At 45.0% G+C, this 22,381-nt stretch overlaps 1 long non-coding RNA gene and 2 pseudogenes across 6 annotated transcripts in view; all 3 read left to right on the top strand.

Annotated features, from left to right (window-relative positions):
• The window catches only part of LOC132694624 (cationic amino acid transporter 3 pseudogene), a 136,754-nt pseudogene that overhangs the window by 13,421 nt on the left and 100,952 nt on the right, over positions 1-22,381 (top strand). The window lies entirely within an intron of this gene.
• The window catches only part of LOC132677337 (cationic amino acid transporter 3 pseudogene), a 184,994-nt pseudogene that overhangs the window by 135,924 nt on the left and 26,689 nt on the right, over positions 1-22,381 (top strand). The gene's annotated exons all lie outside the window — the stretch shown is intronic.
• Positions 12,269-22,381, top strand: part of LOC145715613 (uncharacterized) — a 338,798-nt gene continuing 328,685 nt past the window's right edge. Inside the window, exon 1 of the long non-coding RNA XR_014137941.1 lies at positions 12,269-12,290. This is a non-coding gene — a long non-coding RNA (uncharacterized LOC145715613). The remainder of the gene's footprint in view (positions 12,291-22,381) is intronic.

The raw sequence follows: 22,381 nt of genomic DNA, 5'->3' as shown, positions 1-22,381 counted from the left end.
AAGCTAGAAGGGAGTGGCAGGAAATATTCAATGTGATGAATGGGAAAAATGTGCAGCCAAGAATCCTTTATCTAACAAGGTTGTCATTCAGAATAGAAGGAGAAAAAAAGACCTTCCCAGACAAACAAAAACTAAAGGAGTTTGTGACCACTAAACCAGCCTTGCAGGAAATTTTATTTTATTTTATTTTTTTATTGTATGATACTATTTAGTTAATATTTTTATTTATTTTTTTATATATGAAATTTATAGTCAAATTGGTTTCCACACAACACCCAGTGCTCATCCCAAAAGGTGCCCTCCTCAATACCCATCACCCACCCTCCCCTCCCTCCCACCCCCCATCAACCCTCAGTTTGTTCTCAGTTTTTAACAGTCTCTTATGCTTTGGCTCTCTCCCACTCTAACCTCTTTTTTTTTTCCTTCCCCTCCCCATGGGTTTCTGTTACGTTTCTCAGGATCCACATAAGAGTGAAACCATATGGTATCTGTCTTTCTCTGTATGGCTTATTTCACTTAGCATCACACTCTCCAGTTCCATCCACGTTGCTACAAAAGGCCATATTTCATTTTTTCTCATTGCCACGTAGTATTCCATTGTGTATATAAACCACAGTTCCTTTATCCATTCATCAGTTGATGGACATTTAGGCTCTTTCCATAATTTGGCTATTGTTGAGAGTGCTTGCAGGAAATTTTAAAGGGGACTCCCTTTAAATTTTAAAGGAAACTTTCAAGGGGAGGAAAAAAAAAGATCAAAGCAACAAGACTACAAAGTACCAGAGAACGTCACCAGTAACAGCAACTCTATAGGTAACACAATGGCACTAAATTCATATCTTTCAATAATCACTCTTAATGTAAAGGGACTAAATGGTCCAGCAACAGACATAGGGTATCAGAATGGATAAACAAATCAAGAGACTTGCCTACAAGAGACTCATTTTAGACCTAAAGGCACCTGCAAATTGAAATTGAGGGGGTGGAGAACCACCTGTCATGCTAATGGAGGTCAAAAGAAAGCTGGAGTAGCCATACTTACCCCGACAAACTAGATTTTAAACCAAAGACTGTAATAAGAGATGAAGAAGGGCATTATCTCATAATTAAGGAGTCCATGTATCAGGAAGATCTAACAATTGTACATATTTTTGTCCCAACTTGGAGCACACAAATATAGAACTTAATTAGTAACAAACATGAAGAAAATCATTGATAATAATACGTTAGTAGTCTGGGACTTTTATACCCCAATTACAACAGTGGACAGATCATTTAAGCAGAAAATCAACAAGAAAACAATGGCTTTGAAAGACACTGGACCAGATGGACTTAACAGATACATTCAGAACATTTCACACTAACGTTCTTCTCAAGGGCACACGGAACATTCTCCACAATAGATACCATACTGGGTCACAAATCAGCCCTCAACAGGTAAAGAAAGATTGAGATCATACCATGGAGTTTTTCAGAGCATAACACTACGAAATTTGAAATTAACCATCAGAAAAAATTTGGAAGGCCCTCAAATATATGGAAAGTTAAAGAAAATCTTACTAAAGAATGACTGGGTTAACCAGGAAATTAAAGAAGCAATAAAAAAAAATTACATGGAAGCCAATGAAAATGAAAACCGTTCAGTCCAACCCTTTGGGATGCAATAAAGGCAGTCCTAACAGGAAAATACATTGCAATCCATTCCTATTTCAAGAAGCAAGAAAAGTCACAAATACATAAGCTAAGCTTACACCTAAAGGAGGTAGAAAGGATCAGGATCTGAAGCCTAACACTAGCAGAAGGAGGGAAATAATAAAGATTAGAGCAGTAATAAAGGATTTGGAAACAAACAAACAAAAAAAACCCCAAAACCCAGTAGAACAGATCAATAAATCTAAGTGCTGTTTCTTTGAAAGAAGAAAGAAAATTGATAAACACATAACCAGACTTACCATAAAGAAAAGAGAGAGGACCCAAATAGATAAAATCACAAATGATAGAGGAGAGATCACAGCCAACACCACAGATTACCAACGTTATAAGAAAATACTATGAGGGGCGCCTGGGTGGCTCAGTCGGTTAAGCGGCCGACTTCGGCTCAGGTCATGATCTCGCGGTCCGTGAGTTCGAGCCCCCCGTCGGGCTCTGTGCTGACAGCTCAGAGCCTGGAGCCTGTTTCGGATTCTGTGTCTCCCTCTCTCTGACCCTCCCCCGTTCATGCTCTGTCTCTTTCTGTCTCAAAAATAAATAAACGTTAAAAAAAAAAAAAGAAAATACTATGAAAAATTAAATGCCAACAACCTGGGCAGCAAATGAACAATCTCCTAGAAACTCACAAACTACCAAAATTGAAATAGGAAGAAATAGAAAATTTGAACAGCAAAGTATCTATTATCAGAAATTCCAACAAACGAGTCCTGGGCCAGATGGCTTCCCAGGGGAATTCTACAAGATATTTAAAAAAGGATTAATACCTATTCTTCTCCAACTGTTCCAAAAAATAGAAATGGAGGGAAAGCTTCCAAACTCATTCTATAAAGCCAGCATTACCTTGATTCACAAACCAGACAAAGACCTGACTAAAAAGGGGAATTACAGGCCAATATCCCTGATGAAACTGGATGCAAAAATTCTCAACAAGATACTAGCAAATTGAATTCAATAGTATGCTAAAAGATTTATTCAACATCATCAAGTGGGATTTATTCCTGGGCTGCAGGGATGGTTCAATACCCACAAATTAATCAACATTATATATCACATTAATAAAAGAAAGGATAATTACCACATGATCCTCTCAATAGATGCAGAAAAAGCATTTGAAAAAAACACAGCATTCTTTCCTTGTAAAATAAATAAATAAATAAATAAATAAATAAATAAATAAATACCTTAAGAAAGTAGGGATAGAAAGAACATACCTCGAGATTATATAGGCCATATATGAAAGACCCACAGCTAATATCATCCTCAATGGGGAAAAAAAAACTGAGAGTTTTCCTAAGGTCAGGAACATGACAGGGATGTCCACTCTCATGAATGTTGTTCAATGTAGTGTTGGAAGTCCAAGCCTGAGCAATCAGACAACACAAAGAAATAAAAGGCATTCAAATTGGCAAGGAAGAAGTCAAACTTCCACTCTTTGCGGACATGATACTGTACATGGAAAACCTGAAAGACTCCACGAAAAAAAATTCTAGAACTGAAATATGAAATCGGCCAAGTCATAGGATACAAAACCAATGTACAAAAATCTGTGGCATTTCTATACACCAATAATGAAGCAGCAGAAAGAGAAATCAAGGAATTGATCCCATTTACAATGGACCAAAACCCATAAAATACCTAGGAATAAACTTAACCAAAGCGGTAAAAGATTTATACACTGAAACCTGTACTCCCAAAGCCAAGACTACACTGTATACACTGTTAAATAAAAGTGTCTTGTTTGTCTTGTTTCTGTTTCATTATGTGCAAAAAGGCTCTGTTATTTTCCAGGAAAGAATGAACAATATATAGGTATACAAGGAAACATTAATCAATCATGTGGGCTAAGTGTCCTGGCTAAAGCTTCAAGACTACTAACTTGATTGCAGTGGCCCAGGCAACTCAAAGAGGTCACCTAAGATTCTGCCAGAATGGGGGCATTCACCCTGGTGTCCTAAGTGAAGGCTCAGAGATCTGGGAGCCCTGGCTGAACAGAGGGTGTATGTTGCTGGTAGGGTGGGAGTACAGTGGCCTGAGCTCTTGGAGATGTGTGTCCTGGTGTCCAGAGCTGGGCTGGGTGGAGGTGGATGGAGGGGAGGACAACCCTATTAGGGAGGACTCCAGGCTCAGGGTCTGTCTTAGAGGATATTCTCTCCAGGAGGCCCAGAGGGGAAGAGAAGAGAAAGGGAAACAGACATTTCAGACCCATCCAGCCTCATTCCTTCCCCTCTACCCTCCCTCACCTGACTAAGTCCAGCTTCTCAATGGGCCATTTCTCACTTATTACACACCCACTGTGTGCAACAAGCTCCAAACTGTGCTTGGCCCATTCTCACCCCAGGAACCACTGCCTTCCCCTTGCAACCACACAGATCCTCAGTATTCTCAGTCCCTAGCTTGATCCCAGATCCCAGAAGCCTCTTTGGAAGCCTGGGATGTGGAACCTAGATATTTGGGACATACCATGGAGACCCTGAAGAAGTGGGGGAAGGGAAGGTTGGGAGAGAGCTCCATGATTTCCTGGGGACAGGATGATGGCTTAAATTAGCAAGAAAGTTTCAAGTGAGAGGAGATGAAGAACTTCTCTTGAGCAGACAGAACTACTTGTTTTCTGAAGCTAAAATCCTGATACAGGGATTGAGTAAGATGAATAGGGGCCCATAAAGAGAGATCCTCTCCCCAGGAGTGTTTGGGTTCAGCAAGGTGTGGTGGGGGAAGGGGAGACCACCTGGAACAAACAGGCAGGAAACAAGGTGAGACCCTGGAGGAATCTGTGTTTCCATGTGGAGGCCCAAGTCCTGTCCTGCACACACCCTGTAATTGTGAAATTATGCAGAGTCCTCTGGACTTTCAAGACATCAGTGATCTGGGAGGAGAGAAGATGCAGAGGCTGAGCAGATTCCTTTCTCTCCTGCAAACCTGTGCTAGGAGCTGAGGGTGAGTCTTCCTCCAGCTGGGGTGGAGGCACATGTGGTAGGACAACCTGAGGCAACAGTCACCATTTGCCTCTGTCCTCTCCTGAGATGAAGTGGCTTTGGGATGACCAGGTAATCAGGCCTTCCCTGAGGTCCCAAGGGTCCCTTTCAACCTGGAGCAGCACTGAGCTATGGGCTGTCCCCACTACTCAATGCCTGTCAGGAAGGGACAGGGTCACCATGGAGGACCGAGTTCCCCAGGTGGGACTGAATTACCTAGGAGGTTTTCCTTGGTCACCCTATCCCACTCACCAATTTCCTGATGGAGAGAGGTCTCTTCAGCTCTCCTAAACACCTGACAGGGTTTGCCTAGAGGAAGAGAGAAGAGACAGTAGGCATAGGGCAGGGAGAGAGAGAAGGGGGCAAATGTCCTTCCTGTCATTGGGCTCTGAGCCCTGTTCTACTCCCTAGATTCTGAAGAGTGTGAAAGGTGCAAAGGAAGGTGTAGAAATGACTTGAAATGGGGCAGATTGGTAGGATGCAGGTGGAGAGATGGAGGTAATGGGAGAGTGGAGCCCACTGGGAGTTCGGGTTGTCTGGGGAGGTAAGCCAGGAGGGGGACGGGAGGCAAGCTGGGTGGGGTGGAAGGTGGTGAAGGTGGGAGGGAACAGAGTGGGAGGTGGGCAGTGCAGGGGGTCAGAGGGATGGGGGTGAGCAGGGGAGGGAGGTGGAGGAACCAGTATGGGGCAATACCTGATGGAAACTCAGAGATGGTCAGGGTGGTGGGTTGTCTGGAAGGACTGGAGCAGGATCCCACTGAGAGGAGCCCAGAACAGCCCTGTCTGTATCTCTGTGTTTTATTGGGGTGTAGACTTCACCTCCTGGTTGCATCCTCCTCCTGTTCCTGGTTGCCCTTGACCCAGTTAACAGGCTTCTTAAGGCTGCTGCCCTGGAGCTCCTGCGATGCTGGGACAGGCGTGTGTTGCAGGGAGTATGGCCGGAGTTGCAAAAGATGAGTCCATAAACAAAATGCAGTTAAGTGAAGGTCCTCATACTCATGTTGGAATGAGGCTCCGACTCCAGAAGGAAGCTTCTTTTTATTAGGATACTTGCTAAAGACTATGTGCATAAAGTCAGCTAAGCATGTGTATTAATCAACTTACTGGTTTAGCTTTTCAAGGTTGAATTTCGAGTTAATTGGTTTCTATAACACTAGGAAGGGTCAGGTGGGAAGAAGGATCCGGCCCTGGACAATGTTAATGGCTCTAGGCGTTCCTTGTTCCTTGGGGAGCTGCGGCTTGCTTTCAGCTGTGTAAACGCGTCCTAAGGCCTTTAACCTTCTCCAGCCTTTCCCTTTTGAAGTCTCTTCTTTCGATGCTTCTCTCCTGCATCTCCCACAGGTGTGGGGAGTGGCAGGAAGTACCACTGTGATTTCTCAACTTGGGCTTCACACTGCACCTGACCACTTGCTTCCTGGTTGGGTCTCTGCAGACCCGTTTTCCCTCTCAGGCTTGTCTTCCACCCTCACTTTCCTTCCTCCACTCCCTCCTCACACAGCCCACCTATCTCCAAAGCCTGAGTTCTCTCTGCAAGCTCTCTCTTTCTTGAGAACCTTGGGGTTGGCCTCCCGCCTGGCAAGGAGGATGTGTGGGTGGAGATCTGGGTGGAGAAGATCTGGGTCCTGGCTCTGGTGAGGCACCAGGCCTAGCTCTGGGCCCATCTGTGCATTAGTTGCCACCTTATGGCCATTCTGAGAACTGCAGGACAGGGGGTCCTTGCTGAGAAAGGAAAGGGGGAGGGCCTGGTTGGCTTTCAGAGGGAAGCAGGCCTCAGAACTGCTAATTGACATTGGAGGTTTTCTCAGAGAGCCTTTGAATTCCTACCTGGCCTGGGAGTGGAAGCCAGGGAGGAAAGTCAAGTAGCAGGGATACACCTAGATGGAAAGAGATAATTGAAACTCTGTCCTCAAGTCTCAAACCTACAATTCAAATTCTCCCTCCCCAAAAGTGCCCTAAAAGGGAAACAATCTGAAACAAAAGCAGGAGGAGGTGATATCTGATCTGAGAACTTCCCAATCAATTCCAAAGTGTATTGGGATGCCACTACTTGTGACAGTTGCCCAATTTTGCAATGCCTCAGGTCCCAGTGAGTGGCTCCTCCCCCTTCCCCAGGTTCCCTGATCTCTTCATGCTCAGCTCATTGTGCCTATTCAGAAAAGCCCAGTTTCCTCAGCCTTCCCTACTCCAGTCTGAGTGTGGCTATGGGAAAGATGCTAATCTGGTAAGTCCCTTCTGTGGTCTAACTGCAGTCCTGCCTGGAGCACTGGAAGTGGAGAGAACCTCCATATGCCCAGAAGAACTGCAGATGGGAAGGAGGCCAGAGAAAGGACCCTGCAAGGAAGGTTCTGAGGGAGGGCAGTTCTACCTCAGGTTCTCCTCCATCCTCCTCTCTCCTGCCCCACTGGGTCTGTGGAGATGAAGACCATGGGACAGAGTGGTTCACACCCTGGAGAACTCTCTCTGCTTGGGCTTCAGGATTCACAGGTGCTGGGGGGAGGGGAAGCTGAGTTCCATCATGGCCCTTGTTATTGTCTTCTGTAGAGTGGGTATATTGGGGAGGGAAGAGGGGAGGCAGTGTTTGTCTCAATCAGCCTGAGTCCTTCTGGTCTCACCCAGAGTCCCTTTGAAGCCATTTTCTCTCCAGGCACCCAAATGCCAGTCTCTCATAAGCCCCATGATGATACCTCCTCCTCCATCCTGACCACCCAAACCAGCACCCATTACTGGGGGCTCAGAATCACTGAATCCTCCTGACCATCACCCCTCTGTTTCCCCTGTCACTGCTTGGACATCTTGGCCAGGAGCCTTGGCTCTGTGGTTGCAGGGTGGGAGCTGTGTCCAGGCACCCTCTCTCTGAGGTACCATTTCTCCCTTGCCTCTTTTGCTGCCACCCACCTTACTGAGTTAAATTAAACCGTAATGCTGTGTGTGGCTCCAGCCCCATGGAGCTTGGCTCTGGAAAATGAAGACAATTCCTGTCTCTGTCATCTGGTTGCCTTATAAGTTTTTCCCCTGCTACCTGGTATGCTCGTTTCTGTATTTGATAACATCAGAATGGTTTTGATGTCAAGAATTTATAACAGAATGGGCACCATGAGAGCCCCTAAAGGTGATTGGCATTTGTCTCAATCCTAAGCAAGGAGGAGGCTCTGTCTGCTGCCTCTTCCATTTTGGGGAAGTTGTGTGGGAGCTGCACCCAGAAGGTCTAGGAGAAAATGCAAACACTAGAGTGGACAAGGAGGCACATGGGGAGAGGGAAAGAAAAGGAGAGGGTTTTGTCTTTTCAGGTTTCCCCCATGAGAGGAAAGTTGGAATAAGGTGTCGGAAAGCTTGGCATATTTTTCTCATCTGTTTTTATAAGGAAGGAGTCCTGGATTGGGGAATGGCAGGGAGTTCATGTGCGTGTGTGTGCGTGTGTGTGTGGGGGGGCTACATAGAAGCAGTGGTGTGTGGCATGCCTGCATGCACACATTCACCCTTCAGTTCACAAGTTTGCACATGTACCCCCCCAAACTTGCCCCATTCCACTGAGTCAATGCATTCAATCTAGTTACTATCACTGCCTCAGCTTAGCTCCCAGGAGAGGGGAGGAAGTAAGGCTAGTCAGAACACTGGGTCATACTCAAGCCAGAAGTTCCCAGCTGAGGGTAAAGGGAACAAATCAGAGCCTTCCCTTGGTCTGCAGTTAGGTTTTCTTCCCTGTCTCTCCTATTCTTCCTTCTCTCTCCTTTCAGTGCTCACCTCCCTAGTAGACCCAGCTTTTTGAGGTTAAAAGAGGGTCAGTGGCAGCAAGAAGGATCTGGAGGAGGAGTCAGTAGGTCAGAAGAGGGATGGGAGGTGCAAGGAGCATTGAAGGGCCTGAGACAGAGGATCCCTGGGAAGAGAGACATGAAGACCCTGGATGGCCCCTCCTCTCCATGTGTACAGGGCTGTGGTGGGAAGGAACAAGATTGGAACAGGAAAAGCGTCTTTCTGTCTATAACTCTGAAGAGCCTCTGGAAACACAGGACAAAGAGAAAATAACGAATGAAGAGAAGTTTCTCTTGCAGCTCAGGAAGTAGGAAGAGAGTGGCAGGGGCCGTGGGACTCTGAGGGGCAGAGGGGTGTGTGTGCTGAGGGTGAGGGTGTGCACAGCACGGTGTTTGTGTTGTATGTGTCTGTGTTCTGTGGTTAACAGTCCTGTGTTCACAAGTCATGTATGTAAACATGTGTCACATGGGAAAGGGTGCAGTTTGATGGGTTTCTTAATCCAAGGTTGTGAGCAGCCTTCCCACTGGGGCCTATGAAGTGTGCTTTTCTGTTAGGAGCAGCAGTCAGAACAGATGGGAAGACCCCTGGATTGGGAATCAAGAAAACATGGATCCAGTTCTGGCTCTGGCCATCAGGTGGGACCCTGTGAAGCCTCATCTCTGTGAGCTGGGATGTCACCTGCTGGACAACCATAAAGGGAAAGCCATGTGGCCCTTCTGTGCCAGCCGCCCAAGTCAGGGGGACCAGAAAAGGGAAGGGGACTGGATGGGTGATGGTATTTCAGGGGCCAAAGGGAATAAGTGATTTGAGTGGAAAGGCTGTAAGAGGAGTTTCCTGAATTTTGAAATTCATGGGTTCATGCTGGAGCCAAGGACTCCTCCAGGCTGGGCAGCCCAGCCTTATCCCTGGGCCCAGGGCCCAGGGCCCAGGACTGGCTCTGCAGGGAGAGCTGTTCTCTGCCACCCTCTTGTGGTCACCAAGCCCATTGCAGGTCTTTCCTGAGAAGTTTCTGCTCAAGTCCTCCTTCCAAGTCCCTTGCCCAATGGTGGAAATTGTCTATATTAGGAAAAGGGACTTTTGGTTCTCTAACCTCATCTTTACCACCATCTCCTGTGGTTTCTGGAGACACTCACAATCTCCTTAAGGCTGGTATAGTCATCGTGAGATTTCATCCTCTTTGCCATTGCCTGAAGATTTAAGCTCTACTATTGGGTTTATGTGGTGGAGACCAGGGGTTGAGATGAAGATATTGAGCAAAGAGAGAAATTGCTCTTCCTCCTTGGGTTCCATCTACAACTTCAGCTTCCCAGAATTTTGGAGTTTTCAAAGAAAGACTGAAGGGAATAGTTACAGTCCTGGAGAACATAAGTCTGGAGCAGACCAGGCATTATATGTCTAGGCTTCTGCAAATTTGCTCCTGAACTCACTCCATCAGCCTCAGCAGGGAGGTGGATTAGCAGGAGCCAGGAGACAAGAGACAGGGATGCTGGAGGGAGATGGCATATCTGCTAGCTCTGGAATCCCCTCTCACACACCAGGCTGCCCTTGACCCTCCCCTTCCAGTGTTCATTGCTCATTAGTGACTGTCTGTCTTTGGGCAGACACCCTGGGGGCCAAGTTGCATTGAGTGGCAAGCAGGGAGAGGAGGAGGGAAGGTCACCAGGTAAATGACTGAGGAGGAGGGGTTGGAATGACTGGGATTTGAGCTGGGGTCCAATGCTTACTGGGTTGTTTGGAAGTCTTGTCAAGGCAAACTGTCCTGGGGGCAGATATTGACTTGTTGGAGGTCAGTGAGAGAGGGTGGAGTGGGAAGGATTATTTAAAGGGCTTGATTTCCACTATTTAAGGCACTGTTTTGGTTGTGAAATATGAGCCAATGACTTTATTGAGAGCTTCCTGTGTCCAAGAAGGGTTACATGTGCCATGAAGAGATAAAAGAGGGACACACATATTTTCTCTTCCCTTCCCATATTTGAAGCCCAGCCCCATCTCCTCTCTCAACTGATTGACCCATGTGGGCCTGTCTGAGGGGTGCACGGAACAACTGGGCCGTTCTTGTCCAGGATGCAGAGGCAAAACTCTCAGACTTTCTGTTCTGCACATCTCCCACCCCTTTGACAAATAACCTGCACAGGGTCTCCTGTCCCTCCTCACTCCTTTTCTAGCAGAATAATCCATTCATGTAGATCCCTGGACAAGGGAACTTGGAGTCCCCTTCCAGAATTTCCAGTGGCTCCCAGTGGAAAGATTTGGGAGGGGAAGGCCCAGACTCAAGGCCTGTCAGGCCAGCATAGCAGGAGGGAAGTGACCTGTATCTGGAGTCCTTGGGAATGTTCTGTGAGAATCAGAGTGCTGCAGTCAGGGATGGAAGTGCATCCTAACCTGGCACAGACCACCTTCCACACAAAGGGCTGCCCGCCTCATCTCTGCCCTCTGAGCCAGCCCACCCCTGGAATCCCAGGGCAGCAGGGGGAGGGTGCACAAAAGGGGAGAGATGGACACAGGGATGGGGACAGTAGGGCTCAGTAATTCAAGCCAAGTCCAACAGTTGGGACTCATAAGGCAGATCCAGTTCTAGCACCTTGAGTGTCCAAGAGACCAAGACACAGAGTTAACAGAGACAGTGGTCAGTGGAACAGAGAGACAGGCAGTCAGACTCAGAGAAAGAAGAGAGGGAAGAGAGCATCAAGAGAGCAGAGAGAAATTTCCAAGACACACACAGAGAGACTCTGAGAGGCCAGAGAGAGTAGAGAGACACAGGGATTCAGAGACAGGAGTTGGACTCAGGTTCAAGGGGCCCAACAGCCATTGACCAAAAGCGAAAGACAGATCCATGCACCCGGGTCCAGGACTGAGGAGGCAGCCAGGGAAGTGAACACAGAGAGGGAGGGAGAGGGAGACAGAGAAGGGAAAAGAGGAGGTGGAGACCAGAGGGGGAGGCAGTGAGAAGGGGCAGGTAGAGGTTGCAGAGGTGGGATGCAGACTCTGAGTCAAGGGCTCTGCTGCTGCTGCTGCTGCTGCTGCTGCTGCTGTTGTGTGTGTGTGTGTGTGTCAGGAACACAACAATTCATAGCTCCATACAAAATGGCAGAGTCCTCTGGTGCTGAAGGAGACCCCACACCCTCCCTCTGCAAGATTGCTCTGAGCAGTGGAGGTGGAGGGGGGAGAACAGAAACAAGATGTGAGTTAGAGGAAGACTGAGATGGAGAAGAAATGACAGAGCCCTGACTGAGATCAGAAGTAGGGAAAGTGAGAGTGGAGCATGAAGAAGAGAGATGGACAGAAAACAGAAGGAGACAGAGGAGGAGAAAGAATATGTTGGAGGTGGGTGTGCAGAGGACAGGAAGAGGGAGGGCACCTCTCACTGCAGGAGGGACAGAGGTGAAGAGAGAGAGAGAGAGAGAGAGAGAGAGAGAGAGAGAGAGAGAGAGAGAGACAGGCTGTTGAGAAGCAGATGAGGGAAAAGGGGGGACAAAGCATGGCACCTGTCTCCTCAGAGACGCTGGACTGGAATGAAACAACCCTGTGGGGAGGTGGGGAGGAGGTCAGTGAGTGCTTTTTAGGGTGACCATGTGTCTCTCTTGTTTTAAGTACAATGAACCTATTCCATGCAACCATCTTCTTCACAGGAGCACTTACAACTGCTGCTGCAGGTGCCTGGTCACCTGGCATCCTCTGTGGGAATTGCCTTCACAGCCTGCAGAACAGCTCTGAGCATCCTCACCAGAGGCACATGCTTGTCCTTGGGGTGGATATGATTTTTAAAAACTGCCAAGTTTTGTTTTTTTTTTTTTTTTTCTGAGGCTTGAGAATAAGGTGAGGACCCAGCTGGGAAGCAGTATTTCTGGTTAAATACAAGGTGAATATGGGAAGACGCAGTGGAGGGTGTGCCCTCCTCCAAAATGGCTCTGAAAGGTCATTGTGAAGATGACATTTGCAGCAGGTGACAGATGAGACATTCCTTGTGGCTGCTGGAGCCCAGATTAATGTTCCTCTCTGTGAAATCAGGTAGTAGTGCTTCTGGGAACATTCCCAGCCTGGTACTGGAGGGGGAGAACTGCATTTGCCTGAGATACTGGGACCAGTCCTGTCCTTGGGAAGCTTACAGTCTCTCCCTGCTAATTGATATGCAAATTAACTGATTACACTCACCCAGTTCAGACCAACAAGTGCCAAAGACTAGGGCAAATTCAGAATCAGGGCCAGTTAGTTTATCAGGAAAGGCTACCTGGGGGAGGGGACTCATGAGTGGGGTGTAGAGGAAGAAATCCAACAAGGCATGGGATGGAGGAGGAAAATAAGAGAAATTCCTTCTGTTGCTTCTGAAGCAGGATGAGCAAACCATAAGGCAGGATGAGCAAACCATAAGGCAGGCAGGAGACAGCTTGGCTGGCCTGGAATAAACAGCTGGATTGGGAACCAGCATGAAGGAGAGTGGAGAGGAGCAGATCTTATGGCCAGGGTGGGTGTTCTGAATTTGCTGGGAGATGTGTTGGGGCCCACTGGAGGGTGCCCTGAGATGTTTGGTCAGTGATGTGTATGCACTCAATTGTCTCACTCAATTGGAGTGTGTATTGGATGTGTATGCACTCAATTGGAGAAGTGTATACCCCAGTTTTCATGCCTTCTGTGTGTGTGTTTATTAAGGGGGAGAAGCTGTACATCCAGTTTGCTTTGTGTCAAGGGGCTTTGTAACCCCAGCTCTTGGCTTTCCATTTGTGTAGACTATTGGCACAATGGTATGTTTGAGTGATTTTGTTCATTTGTGAGTCTCCTTGTGGTCACGTGTAACTGGTGTCTCAGTTGTGTGTGTGTGTGTGTGTGTGTGTGTGTGTGTGTGTGTGTGTATGTGTGTGTGTATGTATTTTTTTTTTGTCTGCTATAGGTGCAGGGAAGTGTGAGTGCAAGGTTGTTTATTGTGTTTGTTATGTGTGTGAGTGTGCATGCACATGTCTGCAGGAAGACTGGGGTTTTCAGTGAGCCCTGACTACCCAGCATCACTGTCTGTCTCTCTCCCTCCACTGGCTCCATCTGCCCTCGCTGAGGTCCTGACAAGGAGGCAGTGGTAAATTGGCAAAGAGCTATGCCCAGAGAGCCCAGAACTATTGTAAACCATGCAGTGATTGCACTTATGGGAGAAACCCTCATGAAGAACCAGAGGACCAACCGACACAGAGTCCAGCAGGCACACAGTGCTCCTGGAGCAGATGCACTCACATGCCCACATTCACAGACACCCACAGGCCTGCCACATAAGAAGGACACACACACACTGCCTCATGATCTCCCTCTCCTCCCCTCCTCTGAGTCCTGAGGCCCTTTATCTCATCAGCTCCAAACACCCACCAGGTTTTGGTTTGCTGGGGCTGGGGCGCTCCCTTGGTCTTCAGAGACAATGACCATACAATTGCTCCCTTTCCTTGGAGGCTGTGTGTGTGTGTGTGTGTGTGTGTGTGTGTGTGTGCATGCACTCATGCATGAGTCCCTCCCTTCATTCCTTCTCCAGGCCCACCCCCTCCCCCATCTTCTTTCCCTTCTCCAGGCTGACCCTGACTCCCCCCTCTCCACAAGCTGCCTCTACCCTAGGTTTCTCTATTTGCCTCATTCCCACATCCCTTCCAGTCTCTCCCTGCCTCTTGCTTTCCACACTTTCACCTGGACTTTATCTTTTCTCCCCCATACCTCTGCTATTGCTCCCTCCTGCTGTCCTGGACTCTGTAGCCTGGTTCCTCCAAGTCACTTCCATTTTGGCCTCCCCCTGCAGGTCCTCCTTCCTCTGTCTTGTGCTCTGCCCCTGGCTTCCTCCAACTCCCATTCCCATGTCTGCCCTAGGTGTATTTCTGCCCTGGCTTTTACTTGGACTGGCCTTTCACCTGTCGGGTTTCAGGAGTGGTCCTTGGCCTTTCTCCCAGCCCTTCCATGGGGGTTCTTCTGGCCCTTCCAGAGTTTCAGTTTGACCTGTTTTCTCCTCCCCCTTCCTGTTGTGAAGCTGCAGGCATTGCCTTCTGACTCCCAGTCTCTTCCAGGACTTCCCTGGTTGGGTGGCGGGACAGTAGTGAAGCAGGAGGTCTTGGGCCGAGCTGGAATCCAAGCCCTGTTCCTCTTCATGTAGCCTCTTCACCTGGACTCACTCACCTGTAAAAGGTGGGAAATAATTGCAGGGGTTGAAGGAAATAATTCCTGGGACTGTAGTGAGAATTAGCACTGTGGTAAGGATACAATATACTCAGCACATAGTAAGCACGCAGTAAATATTAGCTCTTACTATTTGCCTTTCCTCAGTCTGCTCCCCTGTCTCCTTAGCCTGAAGTAAAAAAATATGTTTAGAAGAGGGAAGAACTAAAGTAATAGACTGTAGAAGCCAAAACTAAGTGTCAGAAATTTCATATGGTGGAACCTAACAAGTGCTCTAAGCTCCGAACACAGGAAATGCCCATGAGTGTGGGCAAGAAGGGAGGGTGGCGCCTGGACTGAACCACAGAACATAGGAAATCATGTGAATTGTGCACTGGACAGAGGAAATTCCAACCCAGGGAGGATGGAGGGTGCCCAAATTCCAGCCTGCATTCACCTTTGGTGGTAGCGCTGACCACCCTCTGCCTGCAGTCATGGGACTCTGTCTGCTGGGGCTGCAGATGGTCTGGGAGTCCAGCTTCTGAAATACCCGGACTCCTGGAGCCTCAGACCCACTTCTTCCTCTCCCCTCCATGCGTGTTGTTAAGTGTGTGTGCAGAAACACACACACACACACACACACACACACACACACACACACACACTGGCACCCTGGGATTTCTAAAGGAAAGGACTGGCCCATTAGAGATGGATTCCCTCTAGCTGCCTCTTTCGCTGGCACTAAACCTCACAGGCTAGTGTAGTGTCAGATGATGTCCCTCTTCAGGTTTCTTTCTCAGTTTTCTCCTTTCTGCAAGGGAGCAGAATCAGTGAGTCACACACTGTACTCTCTCTGTGCTGGGCACCCAGGGGAGACCCAGAGGGAGGAGAAGGAGCCCTGTCCTGCAAAAGCTCCTTGCGGTTGGTGAGATGAGGCTGAGACCTAACACAGGGAGGCACAGCACTGTGGGTGCTCTCTTGCAAATGTTTGTGAGATGAGTTGGTAAAGGGCACCTGGACCCGGGCCCATGATTCAGATGATAGGAGGCTGGCAATGACCAAAGGAATATGGAGAAAGACATAGAAGTCTAGTAGGTGTCCTAGGAGACAAGGAGAATGATATTTATTTAGCAAAGATCAGGAAAATGGAGAGGAGAGGATCAGATGAGTCAGAACTCTCAGGAAGGGCATGATCTTTTTTTTCTCTCTCTCTTTTCTAATTTAATTATTTTTTTAAAAAATTTACATCCAAGTTAGTTAGCATATAGTGCAACAATGATTTCAGGAGTAGATCCCTTAATGCCCCTTACCCATTTAGCCCACCTGCCTCCTGCAATCCCTCCAGTAACCCTCTTTTTGTTCTCCATATTTATGAGTTTCTTAGGTTTCATCCCCCTCCATGTTTTTATACTATTTTTTATTCCCTTCCCTTATGTTCATCTGTTTTGTATCTTAAAGTCTTCATATGAGTAAAGTCATGATATTTGTCATTTTCTGACTGACTAATTTCGCTTAGCATCATACCCTCTAGCTCCATCTATCTAGTTGCAAATGGCAAGATTTCATTCTTTTTTTATTGCTGAGTAATACTCCATTGTGTGTGTGTGTGTGTGTGTGTGTGTGTGTGTGTGTGTGTGTATCACATCTCCTTTATCCATTCATTCATCAATGGACATTTGGGCTCTTTCCATACTTTGGCTTTTTCAATAGTGCTGATATAAACATTGGGGTGTATGTGTCCCTTCGAAACAGCGTACCTAGATCCCTTGGATAAATACCTAGTAGTGTAATTGCTAGGTTGTATGGTAGTTCTATTTTTAATTTTTTGAGGAACGTCCATACTGTTTTCCAGAGTGGCTGCCTCAGTTTGCAATCCTACCAGCAGTGCAAAAGAGATCCTCTTTCTCTGCATCCTCACCAACACCTGTTGTTGCCTGAGTTGTTCATGTTAGCCATTCTGACAGGTGTCAGGTGGTATCTCATTGTGGTTTTGATTTGTATTTCCCTGATGATGAGTGATGTTGAGCAATTTTTCATGTGTAGGCTGGCCATCAGGATGTCTTCTTTGGAGAAGTGTCTATTCATGCCTTTTGCCCATTTCTTCACTGGATTATTTGGTTTTTGGGTGTTGAGTTTGGTAAGTTCTTTATAGATTTTAGATACTAATCCTTTATCTGATATGTCATTTGCAAATATCTTCTCCCATTCCATCAGTTGCCTTTCAGTTTGGCTGATTGTTTTCTTCGCATTACAGCAGATTTTTATTTTGATGAGGTCACAAAAGTTTATTTTTGCTTTTGTTTTCATTGTCTCTGTAGATGTGTTGAGTAAAAAGTTGCTGCGGCTGAGGTCAAAGAGGTTTTTGTCTGCTTTCTCCTCAAAGATTTTGATGGCTTCCTGTCTTACATTGAGGTCTCTCATCCATTTTGAGTTTATTTTTGTATATGGTGTAAGAAAGTGGTCCAGGTCCATTCTTCTGCATGTCGCTATCCAATTTTCCCACCACTACTTGATGAAGAGCCTGTCTTTATTCCACTGGATATTTTTTCCTGCTTTGTCAAAGATTAGTTGGCCATACGTTTGTGGGTCCATTTCTGGGTTCTCTATTCTGTTCCATTGACCTGAGTGTCTGTTTTTGTGCCAGTACCATACTGTCTTAATGATTACAGCTTTGTAATACAGCTTGAAGTCTGGGATTGAGATGCCTCCTGCTTTGGTTTTCTTTTTCAAGATTGCTTTGGCTATTAGGGATCTTTTCTGGTTCCACACAAGTTTTAGGATTATTTGTTCTAGCTCTGTTAAGAATGCTGACGTTACTTTGATGGGGATTGCATTGAATATGTAGATTGCTTAGGGTAGTATTGATATTTTAACTATATTTGTTCTTCCTATCCAGGAACATGGAATATTTTTCCATTTTTTTTGTCTTCTTCAGTTTGTTTCATAAAGCTTTATAGTTTTCATTGTGTAGATTATTCGCCTTTTTGGTTAGGTTTATTCCTACGTATTTTATAGTTTTTTGGTGCAGTTGTAAATGGGATTGATTCCTTGATTTCTCTTTCTGTTGCTTCATTGTTGGTGTATAGGAATGCAACTGATTTATGTGGATTGATTTTATATATTGCAATATTGTGGAATTCATGGATCTGTTTTAGAAGTTTTCTGGTGGCATCTTTTGGGTTTTCCATATAGCATATCATGTCATCTGTGAAGAGTGAATGTTTGACCTCCTCCTGGCCAATATGGATGCCTTTTATTTCTTTGTGTTGTCTGATGACTGAGCCTAAGACTTCCAATACTGTTTTGGATAATAGTGGACATCCCTGTCTTGTCCCTGACCTTAGGGGAAAAGCTCTCAGTTTTTCCCCGTTGAGGTTGATATTAGCATTGGGTCTTTCACATATGGCTTTTATGATCTTGAGGTATGATCCTTCTGTCCCTACTTTCTTGAGGGTTTTTATCAAGAAAGGATGCTGTATTTTGTCAAATGATTTCTCTGCATCTATTGAGAGGATCATGTCTTGCTTGTCCTTTATTTTATTGATGTGATGAGTCACAGTGATTGTTTTGCAGATATTGAATCAGGCCTGAATCCCAGGTATAAATCCCCCTTAGTCGTGGTGAAACATTTTTTAATGTAGTGTTGAATGCAGTTGGCTAGTATCTTGTTGAGGATGTTTGTGTTCATGTTCTTCAGGGAAATTTGTCTGTAGTTCTCCTTTTCAGTAGGGTCTTTTTTCTGGTTTTGGATTCAAGGTAATGCTGCCTTCATAGAAAGAGTTTGGAAGCTTTCCTTCCATTTCTATTTTTTGAAACAGCTTCAAGAGAATAGGTGTTAACTCTTCCTTAAATGTTTGGTAGAATTCCCCTGGAAAGCTCTCTGGCCCTGGACTCTTGATTTTTGGAGATTTTTGATTAATTCTATTTCCTTACTGGATATGGGTCTGTTCAAATTTTCCGTTTCTTCCTGTTTCAGTTTTGGTAGTGTACATGTTTCTAGGAATTTGTCCATTTCTTCCATATTGCCCATTTTATTGGCATATAATTGCTCATAATATTCTTTTATTATTTTTATTTCTGCTGTGTTGGTTGTAATCTCTCCTCTTTCATTCTTGATTTTATTTATTTGGGTCCTTTCCTTTTTATTTTTGATCAAACTGGCTAGTGGTTTATCAATTTGCTAATTCTTTGAAAGAAACAGCTTTTGGTTTCATTGATCTGTTCTCCTGTTTTGTTTTGTTTTGTTTGGTTTGGTTTGGTTTGGTTTGGTTTTTATAGCATTAATTTCTGCTCTAATATTTATTATTTCCTGTCTTTTGCTGGTTTTGGGTTTTATTTGCTGTTGTTTTTCCAGGTCTTTAAGGTTAGGTTAGCTTGTGTATCTGATATTTTTTTTCCTTCTTTAGGAAGTCCTGGATTGCTATATACTTTCCTCTTATGACTTCCTTTGCTGTGTCCCAGAGATTTGGGGCTGTGGTATTATCATTTTCATTGGCTTCTGTGTACTTTATTATTTCCTCTTTAACTTCTTGGCTAGCCCATTCATCCTTTAGTAAGATGTTACTTAGTCTCCAAGTATTTGTTACCTTTCCAATTTTTTTCTTGTGGTTGGTTTTGAGTTTCATAGCGTTGTGGTCTAAAGATGTGTACAGTGTGATCTTGATCTTTTTGTACTTGTTGAGGGCTGATTTGTGTCCCAGTATGTGGTCAGTTCTGGAGAACGTTCCGTGTGTAATGGAGAAGAATGTATATTCTGCTGCTTTAGGATGAAATGTTCTGAATATATCTGTTACGTCCATCTGGTCCAGTGTGTCATTCAAAACTATTGTTTCCTTATTGAATTTCTGATTAGATGATCTGTCCATTGTTGTAAGTAGGATGTTGAAACCCCCTACTATTATGGTATTATTATCGATGAGTTTTTGTGTGTGTTTGATTAACTGATTTATATATTTAGGTCCTTACACATTTGGTGCATAAATGTTTATAATTGTTAGGTCTTCTTGGTGGATAGACCCCTTAATTATGATATAATCCCCTCCCTTATCTCTTGTTACAGTCTTTATTTTAAAGTCTAGATTGTCTGATTAAGTATGGCTATTCTGGCTTTCTTTTGCTGACCATTGGCATGATAGATGGTTCTCCATCCCCTTACTTTCAATCTGAAGGTGTTGTTAGGTCTAAAGTGGGTCTCTTGTAAACGGCATATGGATGGATCTTGTTTTCCTATCCATTCTTTCACCGTATGTCTTTTGATTGGAACATTTAAACCATTTATGTTTAGAGTGAGTACTGAAAGGTATGAATTTATTGCCATTATGTTGCTTGTAGAGTTTGAGTGTCTGGTGGTGTTCTCTGGTCCTTTCAAGTCTTTGTTGGTTTTGGTATGTATGTATGTATGTATGTATGTATGTATGTATGTATGTATTTTTCTTTTCTCCCCTCAGAAAGTCTCTGTTAAAATTACTTGCATAGCTGGTTTAGTGGTCACAAACTCCTTTAATTTTTGTTTGCCCAGGAATCTTTTAATCTCTCCTTCTATTTTGAATGACAGCCTTGCTTGATAAAGAATTCTTGGCTGCATATTTTTCTGATTCAGCACAGTGAATATATCCTTCCACTCCTTTATGGCCTGCCAAGTTTCTGTGGATAGGTCTGCTGCAAACCTGATCTGTCTTCCCTTTTAGGTTAAGGACTTTTTTTTCCCTTGCTGCTTTCATGATTCTCTCCTTGCCTGAGTATTTTGTGAATTTCACTATGATATGCCTTGTTGATGGTGGGTTTCTGTTGAATCTGATGGGAGTCCTCTGTGCTTCCTGGATTTTGATGTCTGTGTCTTTCCCCAGGCTAGGAATATTTTTCACTATGATTTGCTCACATACCCCTCTACCCCTTTTTCTCTCTCTTCTTCTTCTCGGACCCCTATGATTCTGATGGTGTTCCTTTTTAATGAGTCAGTGATTTCTCTAATTCTTAAATCATACCCTTTTGCCTTAGTCTCCACCTTTTTTTCTGTTTCATTATTCTCCATAAGTTTGTCCTCTGTATCTCTGTTTTTCTGCTCTGCCTCATCCATCCTTGCTGCCGTGGCATCCATTCAAGAATGAAGCTCATTTACAACATTTTTTATTTCATCTTGCTTTTACTTCTTTTATCTCTGCAGAGAGGGATTCTAATCTATTTTTGACTCCAGCGAGTCTTCTTATTATCATGATTCTAAATTCTGGTTCAGACATCTTGCTTGTACATGTGTTGGTTAAGTCCCTGGCTGTCGTTTCTTCCTGCTCTTTCTTTTTGGGTATATTTCTTTGTTTCATCATTTTGAAGGAAGAAAAGAATTAATGAGGTAAAAAGAAATTAAAATTAAAAAATTAAAATAAAAAAGTTAAAATTGAAAATTAAAACGCACACACACGCACACAGACACACACACAAATCAAATAAATGACACTAAATCCTAGGTGTGTTTTTTCCTGGGTATTGAGCGGCTCGATAGATTAGAGAGAAAAGAGAAAAAAAAGAGGAAATTGTTTGAAAATTTAAAAAAATGAATACACTGAAATGGAATAAAATTAAATGATGTAAGTAAATAGATTTTAATAATTTACAAAAAAGTAAAAAAATATAGTTGAAAAAAGTTTTAAAAATATTTTCAATAAAAATTGAAAATAAAAATAGAGATTTTCTCTTTCTGTATTCAAGAAAAAGGAAATATTCGAAAAAGAGAGAGGTAAAAAAGAAAATTGAATAGATGAATGAGTGAACAGACTGAAATATGATTGAAATTACTTTGTTTTCCACTAGAAGTTAAACTATGCAGCAGTTTATGTTCAGTACACTAAGCAGGCACAGAGATTTGTGTTCCTGAAGAGCGAGTTTGGCCCATTTGTGCAGGGCTTAGTGTAATGGCTCTGATCTCCACTAGATGGCTCTGTTTATCTTACTATGATGGATTGTTGTGGCGCTGTGGGTGTGTATGCACATGCACAGGAGTGGTGAAAATGGCGTCACCCAGCTACCCAGTCTCTAGTAATGGAACTCTGTCATCCCAGCTCAGCAATTGCACACCTGACCTTTGTCTCTGGCTTCAGTCCACTCCCTACTTTTACACCGTTTGTGACCAAGCCCCAGGCAGCACATCCATCCTGAGTTTTGTCTCAGATGTGGCTGTTTTTCCCATCCTCAAACTTCTGAGGGACTGTGGCTTTGACCTGTTCTGCCTCTCTCCAGGAGAGTCTCACTGAGCAATGGCCAGGTGCTGGCTGCACCTAGGAACGTTCACAGGACTGTGCTACTGCCGTTGCCCAGAGACTGTGGCTGGTGCTAGCCCTCCCCAGAAAAAGTTCATGTGATCATGTAGCAGCAGCATTTCAGGGATTATGGCAAGTCACAACACACATCTGGTACCAGGCTTCACCCCAGCAACCTTGTTTCAGCACTAGCTAATGTGGTTGTTCTCCCGGGTCCACTGGGGCCTTGCCTGTGGGAGACCACCCAGCCTCTACCAGATTTCCTTCCAGCAGGGGAACTGCCTCTCCCACATGGCCCAAAGACCCCATACTTCACTCGGCTTCTGGGGATTCACCCATCTCATCAGAGCACCACCAGGTATCGAGCTATGGAGTTTCAGACTCTGCATTCCCCCTGTTTATAGAGTCTTAATGGAATTTAAACCCTCTCCTTTCTCCCTTTTTTTGTTCAGTCCTGCAGCTGTTTCCACCTTTCCACTTTTTCTCCAGCTGCCTTTGGGAGAGTATTTTTCCTGTATTATCCCCCCACCCCCATCTCCATCTTCTCTCCACAGCTCCCTGCCCTTTGCTGCTTCTCTCTCCACCA

This window comes from Panthera onca, chromosome B4 (assembly GCF_046562875.1).
Source record: "Panthera onca isolate mPanOnc1 chromosome B4, mPanOnc1 haplotype 2, whole genome shotgun sequence".
Taxonomy (NCBI): Eukaryota; Metazoa; Chordata; class Mammalia; order Carnivora; family Felidae; genus Panthera; species Panthera onca.
Note: the sequence above shows the minus strand (reverse complement) of the source record. Positions and strands in the feature narration are given on the sequence as shown.